Source organism: Manis pentadactyla, chromosome 6 (genome assembly GCF_030020395.1).
Source record: "Manis pentadactyla isolate mManPen7 chromosome 6, mManPen7.hap1, whole genome shotgun sequence".
Classification (NCBI taxonomy): Eukaryota; Metazoa; Chordata; class Mammalia; order Pholidota; family Manidae; genus Manis; species Manis pentadactyla.
The window spans coordinates 78,318,293-78,344,411 of NC_080024.1; positions in this window are offsets into that span (position 1 = coordinate 78,318,293).

Consider the following 26,119-nt stretch of genomic DNA (forward strand, 5'->3'; position numbering starts at 1 on the left):
CAGAGAAGGAACAGGGACAGAGCTGTTTTCAGCACCTCAGATCTGACCCCATGCACTCCTCAACCACCCCCCCAGCCATGCTCCACCCAGGGAGGACGCCAGGCAGAGGTAGTCTCAGGAATTATTGATAATGATGTGTCAGCTGGGACGTTTCTAGTTGCAAGGGACCAGACACACTTGGAGAAGTAAAATAAACTAATTACTTTATAAATGATAGAAATGTTAGTGACTGCAAGAGGCAATTTTAAGATGGTGCCTGAGCCTGCCAGATCCAGGGGCTCTCCCAGTAGGACATGGTCGGTCTCCAGCCCTCCGACCTGAGTGCCTGTGGGGTGGCCCCACTCATGGGCAGTCTCTCTCGCTGCATCTGGGGCCTCCAGCAGCTCCAGGTGGACACCCACTCACCGACCATTCTAAGGCAGTGTTCCTCCTTCCCTCAGGTTCCATGAAAAGTCATGTCGTTCAATGACTTTGGCCTGGCTCCAGTTGCATTTGCATCCTTGACCCCATCAGAACACCCAGAGGATGGAACGTGGGGTTGGATGGGCTGGGATCACACACCCATCTTCAAGGTGGGTGGAACATAGGGTCTGCCTTCTGGAGCTGATTGGAATGGAGGCAGGTGACTGACAGGAAAGCTGAGGTGCAGATTTGGATATGAGAACAGGTGCCGGGCAGGGAAAGCAGCACACTCCACATCACTGCTGGCCCGGTGCACAGCAGTGAGTCCAAAGCCCAAGGAAGGAGGGAGCTCATGTAGGGTCAGGGGTTGCATCTGCCCATCTGCTGCTCCTGGGGCCCTGCCATGGCCACAAGAAGCTAATCCACTGACAGAAAAAGCAGTGTTAATGCTGGTGGTAAATGTAACAGGCATCTCCCTACCCTCTGGGAGGCAGTTGCTCTCAGGTCTCTGATTTTCAATGAGTATGAAAGTCAAAGGTTTGTTACAGCTGGAAGGCTGAAGGAACGCAGGGCTGTATGTATGTAACTCTGCTGTATGGCTGTTGTGGTCAGGACCACATTCAATGCTCAGAAAGTTATTACCTCTCATGGCAGACTAAGGCTGTGAAGCAGGAGACACCTGTGTCAGCCACACTGCTGTTAGGAACTGAAACATCTCAAAGGGCTGTCTATACTGCATATGTAGCTGTTCAATTGCCCAGCATCAGGATCAGCTTAGTAACTGGCCAAGGAGGCTTGACAGGACCCAGACTGGCCTTAGTAGGAGGACCATGGATGCCCGCCTGGTGGACGGAAGCCAAGGGCTGTCCTGTCTACGTGTGATTGTCTGTGGCTGCCCACCAGAAAGGACAAGGGATCCATCCAGTCCCAAGAGGGCCCTGCCAGCCCTAAAGAAGGCAACATTTGGGAGCTGGCAGGTCACTGCACCCAGGCCTGTATTAATCCACACATGCCTATCAAGGGCCCTGTGTGACAGGCACTCAGGCTGCCCAGGAGTATGGCCATCAACACCCAGCCCAGGTGGGGCAGGAGGAAATGTGATCTCTAGGAACTCCAAAACATGTGATGGCGGTGGACTTGAAAGCACCAGAGTGAATGTTTCATTCTCCTCCTTTCAGAGCCCAGGACTGAGATGGGGGAAGGAGAGAAAACCACCAGTCCAGCCTAACCCTGTCTCATGTGTGACCATGGGCAAGTCCTTTCCATCCTGGAGGCCTCAATAGAGATAGATGGGCAGGGGAAATGGACTACTTGTGCTTAATGAAAGTTAAACCAAACCCTAATGCCCTAAATCTACACCAAACTCCCTCATCTTAATTATTATTTCCCTATGTTTTATGTATACAATGTCATAGTCTGCATCTTTTAAATTTGCATATCACTTAATAATTTGTGTATTACTGATTTTACTACTTTTGCCTTTTGTACTTCAAAGTCACTATGTAAGTGATGTGTAGCTACATTTCACTGAGGAAAAACATCTCAATTTAAAAACAATTCCATCTAAAGAAGTCCCTTTAACATATCCTGTAAGGTCAGTCTAGTGGTGATTAATCTTTTAGCCTTGATATCTATGGAAAACTTTTTCCTCTCTCCTTCAATTCTGAATGCTAACATTGCTTGGGAGAATATTATCAGTTGCAGTTTTTTTTTCCTCTCAGTAATTTGAATATTCCATGCCCCTTCCTTATGGCCTGTAAACTTTCTGCTGAGAAATCTGATAGCCTTATGGAGTTTGCCTTATAGATACTGGTAACTGTCTGCTTTTCTCTTGCTGCTCTTAAGATTCTCTCTTTATTGCTGATCTCTGCCATTTTAATTACTATGTGTCTTGGTGTGGACCTCCTTGCGTTCATCTTGTTAAGGATTTTCTGTGCTTCCAGAACCCCTATTATGAGAATATTGTTTGGTTTGGAGGTGTCACAGAGATGTTTTTTTTTTTTACTAAGGTATCATTGATACACACTCTTATGAAAGTTTCACAAGAAAAACAATGTGGTTACTACATTATCCAGTCTGCCACATACCCCATTGCAGTCACTGTCCATCAGTGTACTAAGATGCCACAGAGTCCCTATTTGTCTTCCCTGACACTGTCTTCCCCATGACCCCACACACACCATGTGCACCAATCATGATACCCCACAATCCTGTTCTCCCTCCCTCCCCACCTGCCCTCCCCTACCCCTCCACTTCTTGGAGTCTGTGAGTCTGCTGCTATTTTGTTCCTTCAGTTTTGCTTCATTGTTATACTCCACAAATGAGGGAAATCATGTGGCATTTGTCTTTCTCTGCCTGACTTATTTCACTGAGCATAATACCCTCTAGCTCCATCAAGATTGTTGCAAATGGTAGCATTTGTTTCTTTCTTATAGTTGAATAGTATTCCATTGTGTATATGTACATCTTCTTTATCCATTCATCTACTGATGGACACGTAGGTTGTTTCCATATCTTGGCTGTTGTAAATAGTGCTGAGATTAAACATAGGGGTGCATATGTCTTTTTGAATCTGGGAAGTTGCTTTCTTTGGGTAAATTCCTAGGAGTGAAATTCCTGGGTCAAATGGTATTTCTATTTTTAGTTTTTTGAGGAACCTGCTTATTGATTTCCACAATGGTTGAACTAGTTTACATTCCCACCAGCAGTGTAGGAGGGTTCCCCTTTGTCCACCTCCTTGCCAGTGTTTTTTGTTCCTAGTCTTTTCTATGTTGGCCATCCTAACTGGTGTGAGGTGATATCCGATTGTGTCACAGAGATTTTTCATGTATTCTCATTTTAGAAATTTTTTTCTCTCTGTTACTCAGCTTGGTCACTCTCCACCACCCTGTCTTCCAGCTCACTGATTCTTTCCTCTGCATCCTCCAGCTTACTTATGTCCTCTATTGTGTTTTCATTTCCTGTTGTATTCTTCAGCTCTGACTGGTTCATTTTTATATTTTCTGTCCTTTTGTTGAAATCCTCCTTGAGATTATCAGTTCTTTTCCCAAGTTCAGTGAGCATCATTATGACCATTGTTTTGTGTTCTTTGTCAGATAAATTGCTTATCTCCATTTCCTTTAGCACTTTTTGTGATGTTTTGTCTTGTTCTTTTTGCTTGGAACATATTCCTCTGGCTCCTCCTCTGTCTGGTCCCCTGTGTTTGTTTCTATGTATTAGATACATTAGCTATAGCTCCTGGTCTTAGAAGTAGCGGTTTTATGTAGTAAGTAAGCATCCTGTGGTGCCAGCTAAACATTTTCTACAGATGCGGGAAAACTTTTTGGAGATACAGAACATAATAAAATAATTATATGAGAAGAACAAACACAAATATCAGTTAATACAAAATTATTGTAGCTGGCAACACTAAAAATTGGTAATTTGCAGTTTCTTTTAAAGTTGGGCAGCTGCAAGCTGATTCATTGCCCTTTAGCCATTGAGCAGTTTAAGAGGAAACAATACATTTAATAAGTTGCAATATTAATTTAATTATTTAAAATACAATTATGTACTTTGATTTACTATTTGGTCTGCATCAAAATAATATTAAATCTTTATTTAAAAAAATTAACATATTTTAGTTTTCCTCTATGGAAGTGTATATTCCACTTTTGGGGAGAAAAAAAGCACTGATATCATGACCTATGTTCACAGAATGTTTTTTTGCTGGATACATGTCTTGGTTTTACACATAAGATTTTATAATAAGTAAATTATGTGGTCTTCGATTTAAGAATACATAAATGCAGAAACACTATGTGGAAGGAAAATAGAGACACCAAGCTAAAATCCAAAACAAATCAAAACACAAATAGTTCCACAGCTCTAGAGAATTTAACAAAAAGTAAGTCAACTTTTAAGCCAGTTAACTTTGGCATTTGAATACAAAAAGTTTAGCAGTGTCATCTACGTAGATTGCTGTGAGGGTTTTCAAAATCCCTGTGTATCCTTTATATAAGCATAGTTGGTATTCTGAGTTCTGCGTCCATCTCTGCATTACCCAATCTCACAGAACTCAGATTTATGCATGAGTTATGTCTGCAGTTTTATCTCCACACATGTGTGAAACCACACGGGACCCTGTACAACAGACCAACCCCAAGGAGCTCGGAGTGGAGGCTTCAGTCCTGGCTAGAACCTGGGTTCTGGAGCCGTGGAGCAGTGGGGCTGTTGCAGAGCAGATGGCTGCTGGTCTAGGACCAAGAAATCAAGGACCCATGGTGGGGAAAGCACAGTGTTTCCAACGAAGACAACTGGGAAAACCAGGCCCCACACACACCTCACACAGAAATCACTAAACCCCGGTCTCCACAGCAAGCCCTTCCTCCCGGGACATCCCAAGGCTGAGCCCCCTCAACCGGTGCCCAGGAGGCTTCTCCCGGTTTCCACTCACCTTTCCGTGGGTCACTGCGCCTCCCTGGACACAGAAAGACGCGCTCCTGTCTGACCGCGGGGAGCCAGGCGGAGGCCCAAGATGCGCTCTCAGGAGGCAGGTGGGTGAGCGGCCGCCCGAGGGCTCCCTGCACTCCCACAGGCTGGATGTGCTCTTGGCCCAGGGCAGGTGGGGCCACCTCGCCACGGTCAGGCTGAATCTATTAAATTTTGGAAATTCAGACTGAAAGGGAGCCAAATATCCCCACAACTTCTCCATGGTTAAGGACCTGAAGGGGCACCTGTTTTGTCACCCCAGGATACACCTCTTTGTTAGAGTGATTATTCTACACTGGTTATTATTAGGAAACTGCAAACACAGGAGAAACTCTGAAAATCCACTAGAAGTTGGCCTTTTGTATGAGATTTACATGTGCAAGGGAAATCTCCATTTGTAAGGGTGTCCTCCCCTCTGAATCAGGAAGAGGTGAATGACTGAATCTAGAAATCTTAGCACAGACAAAGACATAAATGTGAATAAAAACCAGATGCCTTTTTATGGTGCTTTGCCTGAAAACCTCCCATAACTGGCCTCCCCCACAGCCAACATCTTTTCTTTTGGTCTTACATGAAGATGTCATTTACGGTGATAGTTTGTGTCTTTTGTGGGACTTACTAAGTTTTACTAGGAGTCTAACATATATGGGTGAAGCATAGGAGCTCAGCTCCTGGCAAGTTCACAGTGGATTCCATGAGCCCAAAACAGGACAAGGCTACCAAGCTTTATTCTCCCGGTGGCCAGTTCAGTGCTGAGATTACACCTCCTGTATCTGCATGCAGCAAGTCTCTGATCCACACTCTGCAATAGAGCACCAGGCAGAGATCCTTATATAGCAGCACAGACATCAATGACGTCCTGCCAACCAGTACATAAGCCTGCACAAGCTCAGTAGGCAGTCATGAGGTCACAATGCACACACATTTTGAGGAGTCAGGAGAAAGCACAGGGCATGCCAAGTGGGTGAGTAGGTGACGGTCAGGCGAGCAGCCTGGCCGAGGGAACTCCATTTTCCCTGCAATGAGAGAGACACATATTATTAACTTTCTGTTTGTTTTCTCATGTTAATCTATCTTTTATTACCAGAAAGGTCTCAGCCACATACACAGGAGGATAGTGGGAAAATTATCTTTCCTCCCCACTCATGTAATTGAATATTATCCAGCACTAGAAATCATCATCAGCCCATTGAGATACGTGGATGAATCTTATGTGAATATTGCAAAGTAAAAGAATTTTAAACTGTAGGACCGCATATCCTTTACACTGTGGGACCCCATTTCCAGAACATTATGGACAAGGCAAAATTACACAGATGGTGAATAGATCATGAGGTGGGGCTTGGAGAATTCCATGGGACACTTTAGTGGATGACACATGCTAGGCATTTTTCCAAACCCAAAGATTTTTGCATTGTAAGAGGAAATAAAAACCAAAGGATGAAAAACAAAATATGACAAAGAACATAACTACAGTAATGGACAAACCCACAGCCAACATCATACTTAAAAGCGAGAAGCTGAAAGCTTTTCCTTTAAGATAGGGAACAAGACAAGGATGCCCACTCTCCCCACTTTCATTCAACATAGTTCTAGAGGTCCTAGCCACAGCATTCAGATAACACAAAGAAATAAAAAGCATCCAGATTGGCAAGGAAGAAGTTAAACTGTCCCTGTTTGCAGATGACACGATATTGTACATAAAAAACCCTAAGAATCCACTCTAAAACTACTAGAACTAACATCTGAATTCAGAAAAGTTGAAGGATACAAAATTTATACTAAGAAATCTGCTGCATTCTTATATACTAATAATGAACTAACAAAAAGAGAAATCAGGAAAACAATTCCATTCACAATTGCATCAACAAGAATAAAATACCCAGGAATAAACCTAACCAAGGAAGTGAAAGAACTATACTCTGAAAACTACAAGACACTCATGAAAGAAATTAAAGAAGATACCAATAAATGTAAACACATCCTGTGCTCATAGATAGGAAGAATTAATATTGTCAAAATGGCCATCCTGCCTAAAGCAATCTACAGACTGAATGAAATCCCTATCAAAATTCCAATGGCATTCTTCAACAAATTAGGGCAAATAGTTCTAAAATTCACTGAATGAAATCCCTATCAAAATGCCAATGGCATTCTTCAACAAATTAGAGCAAATAGTTCTAAAATTCACATGGAACAACAAAAGACCCCCCGAATAGTCAAAGTAATCCTGAGAAGGAATAATAAAGCTGGGGAGATTACATTCCCTGACTTTAAGCTCTACTAAAAAGCAACAGTAATCAAGACAACTTGGTACTGGCACAACAACAGACCCATAGATCAATGGGAGAGAATAGACAGCCTAGATATAAACCCAAGCATTTATGGTCAATTTATATACATTAAAGGAGTCTCTGCAACAACTGGTGTTGGCAAAACTGGACAGCTACATGTAAGAGAATGAAACCAAATACCACTTGACCCAGGAATTCCACTCCTAGGAATTTACCCAAAGAAAACAAAATCTCAGATTCAAAAAGACATATGCACCCCTATGTTTATCATAGCCCTGTGTACAATAGCCAAGATATGGAAGCAACCTAAGTGTCCCTCAGTATATGAATGGATAAAGATGATGTGGTACATATACACAATGGAATACTATTCAGCCCTAAGAAGGAAAAAATCCTACCATTTGCAACAACATGGATGGAACTACTAGAGGGTATTATGCTCAGTGAAATAAGTCAGGCAGAGAACCAAATGACCACTCATTTGTGGAGTATAACAACAAAGCAAAACTGATGGAACAAAACAGCAACAGACTCAGAGACTCCAAGAAGGGACGAACAGTGACCAAAGGGGAGGGCGGGGGGGGTGTGTGGGGAGGGATGGAGAAGGAGTTTGAGAAGTATTATGATTGGTACACATGATGTGTGGGGGGTGTCATGGGGAAGACAGTGTAGCACAGAGAAGTAGTGACTCTGTGGCATCTTACTACACCGATGGACACTGACTGTAATGGGGAATGTGGGGGAGGGGACTTGATAATATGTTTGAATGTAGTAACCACATGTTTTTCATGTGAAACCTTCATAAGACTGCATATCAATGTTACCTTAATAAAAAATATATATGAAAAAAAATCAGTGAGTGTTGGAGCAAAACATGCTGACCTAAATAACTTTGCCAAAGTAGACTAAAGGCAAACTGTAATGTAAATAAACAGTGGACTCTGTTTAGAAAATTCCTTCTCATGATAAGGAAAAATTCTGATGTCCTAAAATTAAGTGCCATAAGGGCTGAAGAACCAGGGGAAGAGACAAGGGAAGGTACCCATCCAATAGCCAGGGCCATAGCTAGCCAGAAAGTCCATGTGACTGGGTGAAATCATTTCAGCTGTTATCTAGAAGGTCCTAGAAGCACAGCATTCCTCTTGAGCATGAACAATGTCTGACCATCACCAACAACCAATCCAGGATTCTTCCTTACGCACTATCCACTTATCCCCGGACTTTCTCACTTCACGTTTACCCACCATCTTTATCTAACACCAGTATAAACTTAAGAACTTTATTTCCCTCAGACCCCTTATGAATGATCCCTGTTTCTTGAGTCTGGCAGACAAGTTGTTTCTGCTCACTGGTCTGGCTGCTGGTGAACCAGAAACTTCCTGTCTCAGAAATGAGTCCCTTTCCTGGCTAACATCTGTCAAGTCTCAATAAACCGTTTTATTTCAGACATCTGCTGGTTTCCACTGTTCTTGATTTTTCTTCATGGGGGTATTAGCTAAGAATGCTGGAACCACTATACCTGTAAACTGGAATGGGTCAATCACTGAATTTAATAAATGGCAGCTGATGAGAGCCAGGTTTCTCCATATTGCAGTGCAGTTGCAGATAAGCGAGGAGTACGTGACAATATCCATATGATAATGGATCCAGTTGGAGACATCAGAATAAACTCATCTTTAGCTTAATATGCATACAGAAAGTTCCACATTGAAATCTTTATGCTTAGGAATGTATACATAGGTTGGAGGAGTTGCATATATTTCCCTGCATTCTCCTCTGAGCACATGTAGATTTTTAATACCATTCTCAAATAAAGGGAACCAGGGATCTTTGAAGAAATGGCTGATACTAAAAATCAGACAATAAATAAAGGACTCAGGACACTATTCAAGGATCACAAAGTAAGTAAGTAACACCAAGAACGAAGACCCACAAAGATGGAATATGTCAAAGGGAACAGGAGCCAGTGGAAGGAGCTCACCGCGGCCAGGCAGGCATGACCTGAGCAACAAACACCGTGGTGCTGCAGCATCACCAAAAGCCTGGCGCAACTGTCTGGCACCCACACCAGTAAAAATAAAATACTATACAGATTGTTTATGAATGGTGTTGAACAGAAATGTCCTATGCAGAAGATTTCCAAATGATGTAGACCCTCAGCGTCCATCATGGAGGTGGATCTAACTCCCCGCTCCTAGCCCAGGCTACACATACTATTCTCTTCCTAAAAAAAGAAACAGAATGGACATAGGAAAAAATAACCTCACAGTGGAGAAACCTGAGACACACTATGTCAGCTAGTGACCAAAGCTAAGACTGTAAAGAAAAGATGATCACTGTACTGGGGACTAGGAAATAACACCTCTAAAGCCTAACTATTGAGGGTTTCATTAACTCTGGGAGTCTCAAAATAAGACTCCTCAGAAACAAGATAAGTGAATAAAGGGTAAGTCCTAATGTGTCATATGATTAGAGTAACCTAATTCTTAAATCTGGGTTAGATGAACAAAACATGATACTGATTTTGGGAGCATTATTACCAATTTTATTGCATACTGCTTAAATTCATCCAGGATGAACTAGTTTCAGAACTGAAATTACCTTAATATTGAAGAGCCAAACCATTATCTCCCTTTTATAAATCAGATTTATTTATGGAAAATAGATTTTCTCTGGTTGCAAGTACAAAATATGAGGGCACTTGGTTTAATTTTGCATCTCACTTTCAAAGATGATGTGGTCATGTTTCCAGTCTCCTTCTCTTCTTTCTGTGCCTCTTCCCCATCATAAAAGATGCTTTCATGCTCATTTCTTTACTTTTCCTATTGGCTTCTTTTCAAATTCAGAAAGTATGTTGCCATGTTGTAAGTCTTACATCAATCACATAATTTCTTTTTGCCTATTTTTTATTGAAATGTTGAAATACATACCAAATGGTGTCAGGTGTACAACACTGTGATTCAGCAACTATATACTTAGCCCTTACCACTTTACATTATAAGTATTAGTTCATGTTTGTACTCTCCTCACATTAAATCTCTGAGGTAGGTGCTATGATTAGCACTATTTAACAGATGAGAAACTAAATCAGAGAAAGGTCAAGCAATTTTCCCAAGGTCACCAGCTAGTAACTAGTAGAGCCAGAACTCACATCTAAGCAGTCAGATTTTAGCGTTCCCGCTCTAGACTCAAAATTCTCAAGGGCAGAGACAGTGCCTTATGCATCTTTGCATTCCCAGTGTCTACCAGGGATCCTAGCACATAAATGCAATATAAGTCAAACCAAACTGCATTTGCTGAATTCTGCTAAAAAGTTTAGGGATATCAAAAATGACTAAGACATGATTCTCACTCTCAAAGAAGTCTGTGCCCTATTAGGGTTAGGGAAAATTAGAAAAAGATTCCAATAATGGAAAAGAATGAACTAAAAGAAAAGAAACAGTGTTCAGCAGTTTACACTTTGGCAGACTGTATTAGAATGTTGAGGATCCTATTTAAAATCTCATCAGAGTAGCATATAGAATCTCCCTGGAACCCATGGTTACATGAAAAACCAAATCCAGTGACACATGACCAGTGAATTACTGCAATCCAAACTGGAAGATGTCTAGTGACAAACTCTGACATGCTGGCCCAGCCTTTGCCCTATTTACCAGTGTACTATATACCAATTCTGAGCCCACTATGAGCCACGCAATTGTAATAGGGGTGGTGATACAAAGAATAATTAATGCAATAAAGATACAGAAGGCATGCTGAAATCTGAGGATGGCTCAGATAACTAACATCGGATAATATGATAGATGGGAAAATAGGTTATCTGGAACTATGAGCAAAATAAACAAGACGGCATTTTAAACCATCAGAATTACTATTTTTCTTTATAAAAAATCAATTTCCCAAGAAAATGGTAACAATAATTGTACTTTAAAAGACCAAGAATTTAGTTGGCATAATCTTACCTGTGGATTGTGGCTGCTAAAAAGAAAACTAGCATAATTTTGGTGTGAATTTGTAAAATAGACTGCCTAGATAAAGGAGAAACTGGTTACTGGCCAGTGTTCCACACTGCTTAGACTACACCTAAGCTACTTCACTCACTAGTGTGAACAATATTTTAAGAGAGACATTGACAAATCAGAGTCCATAGAAGCAGAAGAGAGGGTTGAGGGCTAGAAGCACAATCAGCCAGACAGTGAATTTTGGAATGTTTTTCCTGGAGAACTGGAGAAAGAATATAATAACAGATGAGTGTCTGTTTGCAGTATCCTGTGCCAGAGAAAATAACTAAAACTGTGGACAGAAGTCAGAAAGCAGCATCCAGGAGGGAAATATGAGGAACTTTTTCTATGATATGAACAGATATGAACTGTCTCACATAGATTACATGTGAGACATGTACTGAGGCAGGAAGCAGTAAACCAGGGCTTGATGCCATCTGTCAACTTTATAGAGATTCCTTTACTGACATGGGAAGATGGGCTCATATGATGCTCTCTAAGATCCCTTTCATTTAAGATCCTAGGAAAGTCTCTCATCTGAGATGCCACAAAAATTTTGAGATGATTTTCAAAGTTTAGAGAGAATCACACATTCTTCCTTTGGAGAAGATCCATCACAGCTAAAACTAAACTTAAAAAATTAAAACTGGACCATGGTAACCCATCCATCAAAAGAGCCAAATAAAGTTTTCTTTAAATAACATTGATCGTCCAGTTTACTTCCATAATAGTACCTTCAACATAGTGGTGCCCACGTGTTCAAAAACCCGACAGACTGAAGCATATTTCAGAAATGCCTGTCTTTTATAATAATAAGAAGCTCTTGTAATTGGCACAGGGCAGTGATTTGCATTTTCTCATGTGCTTCCTGCTGTTTGTAACATGAAAAGCAAGGGATTCACTCTAGCTTTATAATCTATATTTTCTAAGCAAAGTTATTTAATAATGATTTCACCAGTCTTTAATTTGAACTCAATCTAAATTCAGGCATGAGGTTACAGGCATATTGACTTTCATTCAGTCCTGAAGTGATAAAAGGGTAAAAATGCAGAAGTTCCTCATGATCAAGGGAACATGGTATATATCTGGTTTTTCAAGTTCATGGGCTATCTGCTTCAGCAAAATATGTATATGTGATCATGAAGTTTTTTACCTCACATTTCAAATTACTCTTTTATCACCTCTTTGCTAACGCTCCTCATTCTACATTTTCATTCTAGGTCCATTTTATTCTAAATTAAGAATGTTGTATAACTAATTCTTTCATCACACTCTCATCATCTTTCTCATTCTTTGTTCACGTATGCCCTTTTGCCTTATGAAGTGTTATCTTAACATTTTAAACCCATTCAATGGCAAATACAGAGAACTCAGCATCAGGTAGGCATGTTACATTTTAAAGGTCAAGCAAATAGGAAGGGGACTGAATTGCTCTACCTCACTGAACCTAAAACTGGAGATGAAAAAGATGGGAATTGTATGAAGCCTCTATTATCTTCTCTTTCTCCCTCTTATCTTTTATTCTTTTTCCTGAGGGGTGTGCCAGTGGTGGTGGTAGTGGTGTGTATGTGTGTGTGTGCATGTGTGTGTGTCTAGGAAGAAAGAAAAAGGAGAGAGAGGAAAAGGAGAGGAAAGCCAGAGTTCGATACTATTAATAATTGCTAAAATGTATATAGCTATCATTTTACTGAAGCAAAAGCACGTAAGACACATACAGGATTGAAACTGGAGAAGGACAAGTGGATCTCTTGGAAAGGGGAACCCGAGCTCATTCACCATTTCCAAGCTCGCAATAATTTTAGTCGACATGTGTTTCTTCAGGGTTACATTTACCACCTACAAGTAATTTTCAGGGGCACACCTGCTGCATTTCCAAGTAGGCAAGGTTTGCTTTTGGCACAGCCCCTCCTACTTCTACCCCATCCTTGGCCTTTCTTTCTCTAACCTGTAGACTCAGCGGAACTCACACGGAATTCTGACTTGCCAAAAACCTTTTGGTACCCCATGCCATCTCTTTCTCTTCTTTCCCATCCCAAATCAAGCCTTATTCCCAAATTGTGCAAGGAGGTAGTTGGCCAGTGATCTGATTAAAATAAGCAGATAGAAATGAGTCTTAATTTCAACTACAACAAAAAATGTAGTTTAGAAGATGTTGTTAACTTCAGTGGGTCTCTATTTGCATTTTCTCATTCTTGAGTAGGTAGTTTTTCATCAGATTCCCAAAGGAACCTACCTGCAGAGCAATTAAAATACATTAATCTAACTGGCAAAATGGATATGGGAATTATATTTCAAATGAGGTACATATGAGGGCTCCTGGTAGAGTTAGATGCATGCTTATATATTATTCCCATCAATCCAGAAATCTCATCAGTCTTATAGCCTCCCCCAACTCCCCTTCTCACTGTTGCAGGCTACATAACTCAAAGGAGGTAAGGTATTGCTTGAGGAGAGTGAGGGGCAGAAGCACAGTGAGCAAGTGCAGGACCCCAGAGCCAGTTGACCATACAGAGTATGACATAAAATAAATGTCAAAATAAAATATATGCATATTCACATATTAGTTTCCATTGTAAAAAATTAAAACTACAGAAAGGTTGCAAGATCAGTACAGTAAACTACTATATAACCTTTACCTAGATGTATTGATATAACATTTTTCCATATTTGCCTCATTTATCTTTGCTAAACCATTTGAGAATAAGTTGCATATATCAAAACCTTTTATCTACACTTATACACTTCAGTGTGTATCCTTCAGAAGGATGCTTTCTCTCATAACCACAACACAATTATAAAATTCAAGAGGCTTCACATTAAATAATGTTATTATCTAATACACAAGTAAGTTGCAAAATGGTGATGTCATAATTTCTTCTGGTGTATCAGTTGGTATTCCACTGTCCTGAACTGTCATTTCTTCCCTCTTTATATTTATTTATTTAATGTTTTCAGAATCCACATTTAAATTTCAGCAATTGTTCAAAAATACTCCTTTATAGCTCTTCCCTCCAAATCTAGAATCATGTCGCCTTTGGAGACATGTCTCTTTAATCCCTTAAATCTAGAACAGTCCTCAGCCTTTGTCTTTCATGACACTAACATTTTGTAAGAGTAGAGGCCAGTAGTTGGGTAGGATGTTTCTCAATTTGCATTTTTCTGATTGTTTCTTTGTGTTTAGATTAAGAATATGTAGTTTTGACAGGGTTACTACAAGACAGAGAATACGTCCTTCCCAGTACCTCCCATCATGTCATTTTTCCCATAATTGGTGACATTATCTTTGACCATTTGCTTAGGGTGGTGTCTGTCAGATTCATCCACTGTAAAGGCAACATTTTTATCCCTTTGTAGTAAATAAGAAATCCAAGGTCACTTTGATGCTGTGTAAAAATCCTTTCTCCAACAAACTTTCAATCACTGATTTTAACATGTATTGATAATTCTACCTGAATCAATTATTACTTTAATGGTTGCAAAATGGTGATGTCATAATTTCTTCTGGTATATCAATTGGTATTCCGCTGTCAAGAATTGTCATTTCTTCCCTCTTTATATTTATTTATTTAACGTTTTCAGAATAAGTATGCCCTTGTGAATTCTTTTTTTAAAATTCATTGCGTTATAATCCATTTCTGTCATTATGCATTAATGATGCTTGAATTGTCCCAGATTTGGTAAGTGCAGGTACCTTCAAGCTGGCTCCTATTTCCTTTTGACAGGTCCTCATCTTTTTTTGAGAATCTTGCTTTCTGACACAAGATTTTTCAAGGGCATTTTATGCTTTCCTTCTCTCTGCCCTGGAATCAGCCACTTTATCCCTAGAGAAGTGGAGACTGGCTTTTAGAAGCCAAGATCTGCAGGCATGTAATGTTATTCAAAATACTAAATAATATTGTACCTGTTTCTTTGGGTCACCATAAGGAAGACTGGTGTCTGATTTGCAATCCTAACTAGCATAACCTGTGTGACTTCAGCAGTTCCCTTCATTGGGGAACTGACTCCTCATCCAAACAGAAATTGGATTAGATGAATATTTCTTAACCTTCTCAGGGTCTCCAAAACATCTGGGAATCTCATAAAAGCTATAGTCCCATCTCACCAGAGACAAGCTCAAATAAGCAAAAATTTTCGTACAATTTAAGGGGTTCGAGGTTGCGAAGCCCATCTGAAGCTCCAAATCCCTGGATTAAGTGACCTCCATCTTCAACGCTGAGCTCTCTGAGTCTCTAAGAGACCGTGCTGCTGCCAGGTTGATTCCTCAGAGACATCAAAATGTGGAGGGATTAATGCACAAACACGAAAAACAGTTACAGGGGAGCCTGTGAACGAGGCACTGTCCCTGCGGGTGCCAACACAGGCGCACCGTAGCCACTGGCAGGAGGTTTTGTCGGGAAGGTGCCCTGGCGGTCAATGGATGCCTGGGAGAATGGAGGCTGCAGGGCTGTCCTGGCCGCTGCACCCCTCCGCTCTGCCACCAGTACTGGCCCCTGCGCTTCTGCTGGGAGCTGAGGGACTCCGGCGGGCCGCGAGGCGGCGACAAGAGCCCAGGGCGCTTGAGCCAGGAAAGAACGCGCATCAAAGACCCGCCGTTCCCCCTTCCAGCCACCTACGCAGCGCAGCTCCGGTCGCTATGGTGACCAGCGGAGGCCCGCCCCACCCCTGCCACTGCCCGGGACCCTGACGTCGGAGCCCGTAAGCGGCCGCCACCAGAGCCGCTCGTCCGCCCGCCGCTCGCCGCCTGCGCGCACTCCAGCCCGCTGTGTCTAGCAGAGGGCCCAGCATGGTCATGGCGGATGTCCTGAAGCACTTGCAGGGCGGGCCAGTCCGGGTGGGGTTCTACGACATCGCAGGCACGCTGGGCAAGGGCAATTTCGCCATGGTGAAGCTGGGGCGGCACCGGATCACCAAGACGGAGGTGCGGCCCGGGCTCGCAGGAGCGTCCGAGGCTCGGCTCGGGAGAGGAGCTGTTTCCCGAGGGGGGGCGGTTGCAGGGGTCCGGGGCTGTCTGACAGGCCGCGTACTGGCGGAAGCGAAAGGGTCTGGGACTGAGGACCAAGGAGGCGCCAGGGGCCGGTGTGCGCCAGTGGGGTCGGGCCCGGTCACCGGACCCAAGTGTCGTCCGATTGGCAGCCCGACCAGACCAGGCTTTGGCGCCCTGGTGGTTCCACGGAATTTCTCCTCGGGCCTCCCACCCGGGCTGTGACATGGTCTGTGGCTTCCACTTCGCAGCCCAAGTTCCTGCCCAAGTGTTTTCTCTGGTGTCACTAGGGGTGGGGCGGAGGGGAAGTCTCGGTTGCCCTAGGCTGCGTGGCCAGAGACATCGACAGCTGCGAGGAAGGGACCGCCTGCACTTGGCCTCCCACATGGGGCATTGCGCGGCCCCGCGAGGAAGGGTCACCAGGCAGGGAGCCCAGATGGCCATTGTCCGTTTCTCTCCTTCGTAGTGTCTCTGATCTCGTGGCAGCCTCGCTTGATCTCGTGCCTGAGGCATTTCCATCTAGTACCCCAGACAATAGAACTGGTTGAAAGGGTCTTGGCCACATTTGCACAGTTGGTGGGTGGTCGTTCCTATCCTAGGTTGTGCCTTTCCTAGGTGTGCACTGTGGCCATGCGTATGAGCTCCTTAGCCGAGCAATTCTGCCTGTGTGCGCGTGAAGCCCTCCAATGCTTCCCCAAGGTGAAGCCAGCATCCCCCTTCCTTGCACATTCTAACGCACTGCACATGTTTTCTCACAAGGCTCTCTCCTTACCTAACCTGCCTCCTTTCTTTCACTGCCTCAAGCTGCTCTCCTCAGGGTCTCTATTTTAGGACGTGCAGATTAAAATACCTGCAGATTAGAAATACAGTAGAAACAAAACCATTCATTAGGATAAAACCTTGTGGTTTTGACGTACTCTACACTGTCTCGTAGTTGTTCTGGACATTAATCCTTTTTCAGTCTCCCATCCCCACCCCCAGTTTTCATCCTGTTCAGTTTCCCCCTTATTAGTGTGAATATACTAGAATTTGAATACGGAATAACGTAGGACTTTTTTTGTCAAGCGTGGCTGTGTAAGGTGAGGGTCATTTGAAAACGAGTGATTTTTGTAGCTGCTCTTAGAAGTTTTGCTTCATGTGAGGGAGTCCACTTCCAAAAAGAAGGGGTGTGTGTTCTCTCATCTTCACTTGTTTGCCCTCCCCTACTAATCCTGAAGCAGCCCAAATCTGACTTTTTTTAAGATTGTTTGTAATGATAAATAATGTGACTCTGGTAAGATTACTTCATCTGATCCAGCGTTTTTAAAAATGAAGAAATTAATTCCATTCCTCTAGTGAACCATGGTCTAATATCATGCTGTTTCCCCTTAAATTACATGAAAAGAGTGCATTTTTAATATGTATTTGTATTTGAGCCCCTGCTTAATGACTGCCTAAAAATGGAACAAATTGCATCTTACAGGAAGCTTCTACAGAACTTTTGAACTATGTTGTTGGGTGATTGAATTCCAAACCTACCAGTTTCAATATTTTTTCTCATCAGCTCTTAATCAGTTTTAGTTGAAATATTTAATTAAATCAAATCTTACTTATCAGGTCAAATTTTGGTAATACAGAATCTACTTAAGAACTGCTGAGTGGAGCTGATAGTGACTGACATTTCTCGAGGTTGACAGTTCAAACGGTGTCCCTTTTAAACTGATGTATCTTGTAGAGACTAGGGGGCACTGTGGAGTAATATGGTTTGGCTATTAGAGTGAGATCAGTGCATTTACATAGATGAAGGCACGGTTGAGATGCTTAAAGACCACTCACATCCTGGATTGTGTGTATAGTATATGTGTGCAAAATTATTGAAGTTAAGAGCCAATATTTTTGGTATCATTAATCTACAATTACATGAAGAACATTATGTTTACTAGGCTCTCAAATTCACCAAGTCCCCCCCCACATACCCCTTCTCAGTCACTGTCCATATGCGTAGTAAGATGCTCTAAAATCCTACTTGTCTTCTCTGTGTTGAGCAGCCCTCCCTGTGCAACCCCTACACACTATACATGCTAATTGTAATTCCCCCTTTCTTTTTCCCCACCCTTATCGCTCCCTTCCCACCCATTTTCCTCAGTCCCCTTTCCCTTTGGTAACTATTAGTCCATTCTTGGACACTGTGATTCTGCTGTTTTGTTCCTTCAGTTTTCCTTTGTTCTTATATTCCACACAAGAGTGAAATCATTTGGTATTTGTCTTTCTCTGCCTGGTTTCTTTCACTAAGAATAATATTCTCTACCTCCATACATGTTGTTGCAAATGGTAGGATCTGTTTTCTCTTATGGCTGAGTAATTTCCATTGTGTATATTTACCACATCTTCTTTATCCATTCATCTACTTATGGACATTTAGGTTCATTTCATATCTTGGCTATTGTAAATAGTGCAGCGATTAACATAGGGGTGCATCTGTCTTTTTCAAACTGCAGTGCTACATTCTTAGGGTAAATTTTTAGAAGTGCAATTCCTGGGTCAAACGGTATTTCTCTCGGTGTCTTCTAGAGCATATTGCTGGTCTGATGGACAGCGACACTTATGGGTTAAGTGGTGGGGACTTCAAAGTGGGGGTAGTGTAGGAACCATAATATTGTTCATGTAACTGTGAAGTAGTAACAACAAAACAAAAAGGAAAACAGTACCTTGGCTCTGCATTCCATTTACCCTGATACTGTCAAGATGGTCAGTGTCCACCTCACCGGAATCACACTTGCTCCTCTCAGCATACACATTATGTCTCTATGACACAGGCACCACTGTGACATCACGGAAACTGCAGGCAACAGTGATGCCCTTAGAAACTCCACCCATGGGGGTGGAGTGGGAACTGCCCAGCCAAGGGGATGTGCATCATCATACCAAATATTAGAGTTACTTACCTACATATATACAAATATATATATATATATATATGGATAATGATATCACTCATCATTACAGTATCAGAACAAACAAAAAACTGAAGAAGGAAACAGAAGCCGTCTCAGAAAACCCAAGAATGGACTAAAAGTTAACAGAGGGAAAGAGACTGAGGTGTATGGGTGGGAATTGAGGGATTAGGGAGGGGCGAAGTAAGGACACATTAGAAGAAGAATATATAATGTGGGAGGGGTGTCACAGACAGGGCGGAAAAACACAGAAAAGACAAGTAGGGTTTCTACAGTATCTTACTATGCTCATGGACAGTGACTGCAATGGGGTATCTGGGGGCACGTGCGTGATGGGGGGAATCTAGTAAACATAATGGAACTCATCTAATTGTGCATTAATGACAGAAACATCCATGGATAGATAGGTAGACAGATAGTAAATGAATGAATGAATGAATGGATGCATGGATGGATGAATACATACATACACACATACATACATACAAACATACATACATAAAGAATGCAGCAGACCAGTTCTAGAAAGACATCTGCACCCCTAAATTTATGGCAGCACTATTCACAATAACCAGTCTACAATTACATAAGGAACATTAAGGTTACTAGACTGCCCAGATCATCAAGTCGCCCCCCAGACCCCATTACACTCACTGTTCACCAGCATAGTAAGATCCTACAGAATCACTGCTTGAATTCTCTGAACTATACTGCCTTCCCTATAGAATTCCCCCCCACATTATGTGAGCTAATCGTAATGCCCCCTTACCAGCCTGCAACCGTCCTTCACAACCAGCCTTCTTAGTCCCTTAACCATTCCTACGTTGGTGATGGGGGGAGTGTAATAAACATGATATTATCCACATAATTGTAGATTCATGATAAAAAAATAAATGAATAAACAGATGAATGAATGAATGAGACATGGCCGCCCCCAGTTTAAAAGTGCCACGTGCATCCCTATGATTACCACAGCACTATTCTCAATAGCCAAGCTCAGTGTCCATCAGTAGATGAACAATGGAATATTATTCAGTCATAGGAAAACAAATCCCACCATTTGCAGAAACACGGATGGTGTGAGAGGGCATCATACTCAGTGTAATAAGGCAGGCAGGTGGAGAAACACAAGTATCAAATGATAATCACTCGCGTGTGCAGGAGGGGAACCAAGAGACATCCGAAGAAGGGAAAAGGCACCACAAGAGTGGACTAACAGTTACCGAAGGGAAAGGGATGGAGGTGGACAGGTGGGAACGGAGGAAAATGTCAGGCGGAGCGGGGGCGAATGTGCACATTACGTTTGCCATGCATAAAGCAGAAGGGTGGGCACGGGGAGGGACGTACGACACAGAGAAGACAACAAGGGATTCTACAGCATCTTAATATGCTCATGGACAGTGACTGCAATGAGGTATCTGGGGGCATCTCATTGTGGGGGGCAGTTTACTAAAGTACATGAGACTCACGTAGATGAAGAGTAATGATAAATAAATAAATAAATAAATAAAAGATATGCAAGTGAGTAATGAACTAACTAAATATATTCATACATCCGGACATACAGAAGTAAACAGAAGAATACAGCAGCCCAGTTTAAAAAAGACCTGTGCACCCGTATAATTATCACAGCACTGTCCACAACAACAGACAAGGTAAGTGTCTATCAGAGGATGAAAAGTGGAATATTATTCTGCCATATGCAGAAACCAATCCTACCATGTGCAACAACATGGAGGGAGGTAGAGGGTATCATGCACCGCGAAATAAACCACGCAGACAAAGACAAGTGTCAACTGATTTCACTCACCGGTGGAGAACCAGAGAAAAGAAAAGGAGTGATAGAAAAGGACAGTAGCAGGCGCACCGAACCCAAGAATGGACTCACAGTTACCAAAGGGAATGGGACTGAGGAGGATGGCTTAGGAGGGAAGGGAGAGAGGGAAAATGGGGCATTATGAGTGGCACACAGGGTGTGGCCCGGCGGCCAGCTTAGGTAGGTCCGTATAACATAGCGATGATCAGCAGCACTTCTACAGCATATTCCTGGGCTGTTGGACAGCGACTCTTACGGGCTACGTGCTGGGGACTTGACAGTGGGGGTAGTCTTAGAAACCATAATGTTGTTCATGTAACTTTGAAGTAGTGACAATAAAATGAAAAGGAACACACAGTACCATGGCTCTGGATTCCGTTTAGCCTGATGCTGTCAAGTTGGTCAGTGTCCACCTCACCGGAATCACACCTGCTCCTCTCAGCATACACATTATGTCTCTAGGACAGAGGCACCACTGTGACATCGTGGAATCTTCAGGCAACAGTGCTGCGCTTAGAAACTCCACCCACGGGGGGGGGGGGGAGCAGTGCCCAGCTGTGCGGAGCTGTATCATCTTAGCAAACATTAGAGTTACGTACCGACATACATATATATATATATAGATAGATATAAATAAGTATCTATATATGTATAATGATATCACTCATTATTACAGTATCAGAACAAACAAAAAACTGAAGAAGGAAACAGAAGCCGTCTCAGAAAACCCAAGAATGGACTAAAAGTTAACAGAGGGAAAGAGACTGAGGTGTATGGGTGGGAATGGAGGGATTAGGGAGGGGCGAAGTAAGGACACATTAGAAGAAGAATATATATTGTGGGAGGGCTGTCACAGACAGGGCGGAAAAACACAGAAAAGACAAGTAGGGATTCTACAATATCTTACTATGCTCATGGACAGTGACTGCAATGGGGTATCTGGGGGCAAGTGCGTGATGGGGGGAGTCTAGTAAACATAATGGAACTCCTCTAATTGTGCATTAATGACAGAAACATCCATGGATAGATAGGTAGACAGATAATAAATGAATGAATGAATGAATGAATGAATGGATGCATGGATGGATGAATACATACATACACACATACATACATACAAACATACATAAAGAATGCAGCAACCCAGTTCTAGAAAGACATCTGCACCCCGAAATTTATGGCAGCACTATTCACAATAACCAGTCTACAATTACATAAGGAACATTAAGGTTACTAGACTGCCCAGATCATCAAGTCGCCCCCCAGACCCCATTACACTCACTGTTCACCAGCATAGTAAGAATCACTGCTTGAATTCTCTGAACTATACTGCCTTCCCTATAGAATTCCCCCCCCCATTATGTGAGCTAATCGTAATGCCCCCTTACCAGCCTGCAACCGTCCTTCACAACCAGCCTTCTTAGTCCCTTAACCATTCCTACGTTGGTGATGGGGGGAGTGTAATAAACATGATGTGATCCACATAATTGTAGATTCATGATAAAAAAATAAATGAATAAACAGATGAATGAATGAATGAGACATTGCCGCCCCCAGTTTAAAAGCGACACGTGCATCCCTATGATTACCACAGCACTAATCTCAATAGCCAAGCTCAGTGTCCATCAGTAGACGAACAATGGAATATTATTCAGTCATAGGAAAACAAATCCCACCATTTGCAGAAACACGGATGGTGTGAGAGGGCATCATACTCAGTGTAATAAGGCAGGCAGGTGGATAAAAACAAGTATCAAATGATATCACTCGCCTGTGCAGGAGGGGAACCAAGAGACATCCGAAGAAGAAAAACGGCACAACAAGAGTGGACTAACAGCTACCAAAGGGGAAGGGATGGAGGTGGACAGGTGGGAACGGAGGAAAATGTCAGGCGGAGCAGGGGCGAATGTGCACATTACCTTTGGCATGCATCAAGCAGAAGGGGGGCAAGGGGAGGGACGTACGACACAGAGAAGACAACAAGGGATTCTACAGCATCTTAATATGCTCATGGACAGTGACTGCAATGAGGTATCTGGGGGCATCTCATTGTGGGGGGCAGTTTACTAAGCTACATGAGACTCACGTAGATGAAGACTAATGATAAATAAATAAATAAATAACAGATATGCAAGTGAGTAATGAACTAACTAAATATATTCATACATCCGGACATACAGAAATAAACACTAGAATACAGCAGCCCAGTTTAAAAAAGACCTGTGCACCCGTATAATTATCACAGCACTGTCCACAACAACAGACAAGGTAAGTGTCTATCAGAGGATGAAAAGTGGAATATTATTCTGCCATAGGCAGAAACCAATCCTACCATGTGCAACAACATGGAGGGAGGTAGAGGGTATCATGCTCCGCGAAATAAGCCACGCAAAGACAAGTGTCAACTGATTTCACTCACCTGTGGAGAACCAGAGAAAAGAAAAGGAGTGATAGAAAAGGACAGTAGCAGGCGCACCGAACCCAAGAATGGACTCACAGTTACCAAAGGGAATGGGACTGAGGAGGATGGCTTAGGAGGGAAGGGAGAGAGGGAAAATGGGGTATTATGAGTGGCACAGAGGGTGTAGCCCGGCAGCAAGCTTAGGTAGGTCCGTATAACATAGCGATGATCAGCAGCACTTCTACAGCATATTCCTGGGCTGTTGGACAGCGACTCTTACGGGCTACGTGGTGGGGACTTGACAGTGGGGGTAGTCTTAGGAACCATAATGTTGTTCATGTAACTTTGAAGTAGTGACAACAAAATGAAAAGGAACACACAGTACCTTGGCTCTGGATTCCATTTAGCGGTATGCTGTCAAGTTGGTCAGTGTCCACCTCACCGGAATCACACCTGCTCCTCTCAGCATACACATTATGTCTCTAGGACAGAGGCACCACTGTGACATCGTGGAATCTCCAGGCAACAGTGCTGCGCTTACAAACTCCACCCACGGGGGGGGGAGGGGCAGTGTCCAGCCGTGCGGAGCGGCATCATCTTAGCAAACATTAGAGTTACTTACCTACATACATATATATATATATATATATATATATAAATATCTATATATGTATAATAATATCACTCATCATTACAGTATCAAAACAAACAAAAAACTGAAGAAGGAAACAGCAGCAGTCTCAGAAAACCCAAGAATGGACTAAAAGTTAACAGAGGGGAAGAGACTGAGCTGTATGGGTGGGAATGGAGGGATTAGGGAGGGGCGAAGTAAGGACACATTAGAAGAAGAATATATAATGTGGGAGGGGTGTCACAGACAGGGCGGAAAAACACAGAAAAGACAAGTAGGGATTCTACAGTATCTTACTATGCTCATGGACAGTGACTGCAATGGGGTATCTGGGGGCACGTGCGTGATGGGGGGAGTCTAGTAAACATAATGGAACTCCTCTAATTGTGCATTAATGACAGAAACATCCATGAATAGATAGGTAGACAGATAGTAAATGAATGAATGAATGAATGGATGCATGGATGGATGAATACATACATACACACATACATACATACAAACATACATACATAAAGAATGCAGCAGCCCAGTTCTAGAAAGACATCTGCACCCCTAAATTTATGGCAGCACTATTCACAATAACCAATCTACAATTACATAAGGAACCTTGAGGTTAATAGACTGCCCAGATCATCAAGTCGCCCCCCAGACCCCATTACACTCACTGTTCACCAGCATAGTAAGATCCTACAGAATCACTGCTTGAATTCTCTGAACTATACTGCCTTCCCTATAGAATTTCCCCCCACATTATGTGAGCTAATCGTAATGCCCCCTTACCAGCCTGCAACCGTCCTTCACAACCAGCCTTCTTAGTCCCTTAACCATTCCTACGTTGGTGATGGGGGGAGTGTAATAAACATGATGTTATCCACATAATTGTAGATTCATGATAAAAAAATAAATGAATAAACAGATGAATGAATGAATGAGACATTGCCGCCCCCAGTTTAAAAGCGACACGTGCATCCCTATGATTACCACAGCACTATTCTCAATAGCCAAGCTCAGTGTCCATCAGTAGATGAACAATGGAATATTATTCAGTCATAGGAAAACAAATCCCACCATTTGCAGAAACACGGATGGTGTGAGAGGGCATCATACTCAGTGTAATAAGGCAGGCAGGTGGAGAAACACAAGTATCAAATGATATCACTCGCCTGTGCAGGAGGGGAACCAAGAGACATCCGAAGAAGAAAAACGGCACCACAAGAGTGGACTAACAGTTACCGAAGGGAAAGGGATGGAGGTGGACAGGTGGAAACGGAGGAAATTGTCAGGCGGAGCGGGGGCGAATGTGCACATTACCTTTGGCATGCATCAAGCAGAAGGGGGGCAAGGGGAGGGACGTACGACACAGAGAAGACAACAAGGGATTCTACAGCATCTTAATATGCTCATGGACAGTGACTGCAATGAGGTATCTGGGGGCATCTCATTGTGGGGGGCAGTTTACTAAGCTACATGAGACTCACGTAGATGAAGACTAATGATAAATAAATAAATAAATAAATAACAGATATGCAAGTGAGTAATGAACTAACTAAATATATTCATACATCCGGACATACAGAAATAAACACTAGAATACAGCAGCCCAGTTTAAAAAAGACCTGTGCACCCGTATAATTATCACAGCACTGTCCACAACAACAGACAAGGTAAGTGTCTATCAGAGGATGAAAAGTGGAATATTATTCTGCCATATGCAGAAACCAATCCTACCATGTGCAACAACATGGAGGGAGGTAGAGGGTATCATGCTCCGCGAAATAAGCCACGCAGACAAAGACAAGTGTCAACTGATTTCACTCACCTGTGGAGAACCAGAGAAAAGAAAAGGAGTGATAGAAAAGGACAGTAGCAGGCGCACCGAACCCAAGAATGGACTCACAGTTACCAAAGGGAATGGGACTGAGGAGGATGGCTTAGGAGGGAAGGGAGAGAGGGAAAATGGGGCATTATGAGTGGCACACAGGGTGTGGCCCGGCGGCAAGCTTAGGTAGGTCCGTATAACATAGCGATGATCAGCAGCACTTCTACAGCATATTCCTGGGCTGTAGGGGCCGGCCTACGCCCGAGGCTGAGTCCCACTATGGCTGAACACCGCCCTTCCACTCTAGTTGACCAATGCCCTAAGGTGGCGCACGCTTCCTGGGCGCCACCCTGCCTGGTTAGGTGGCA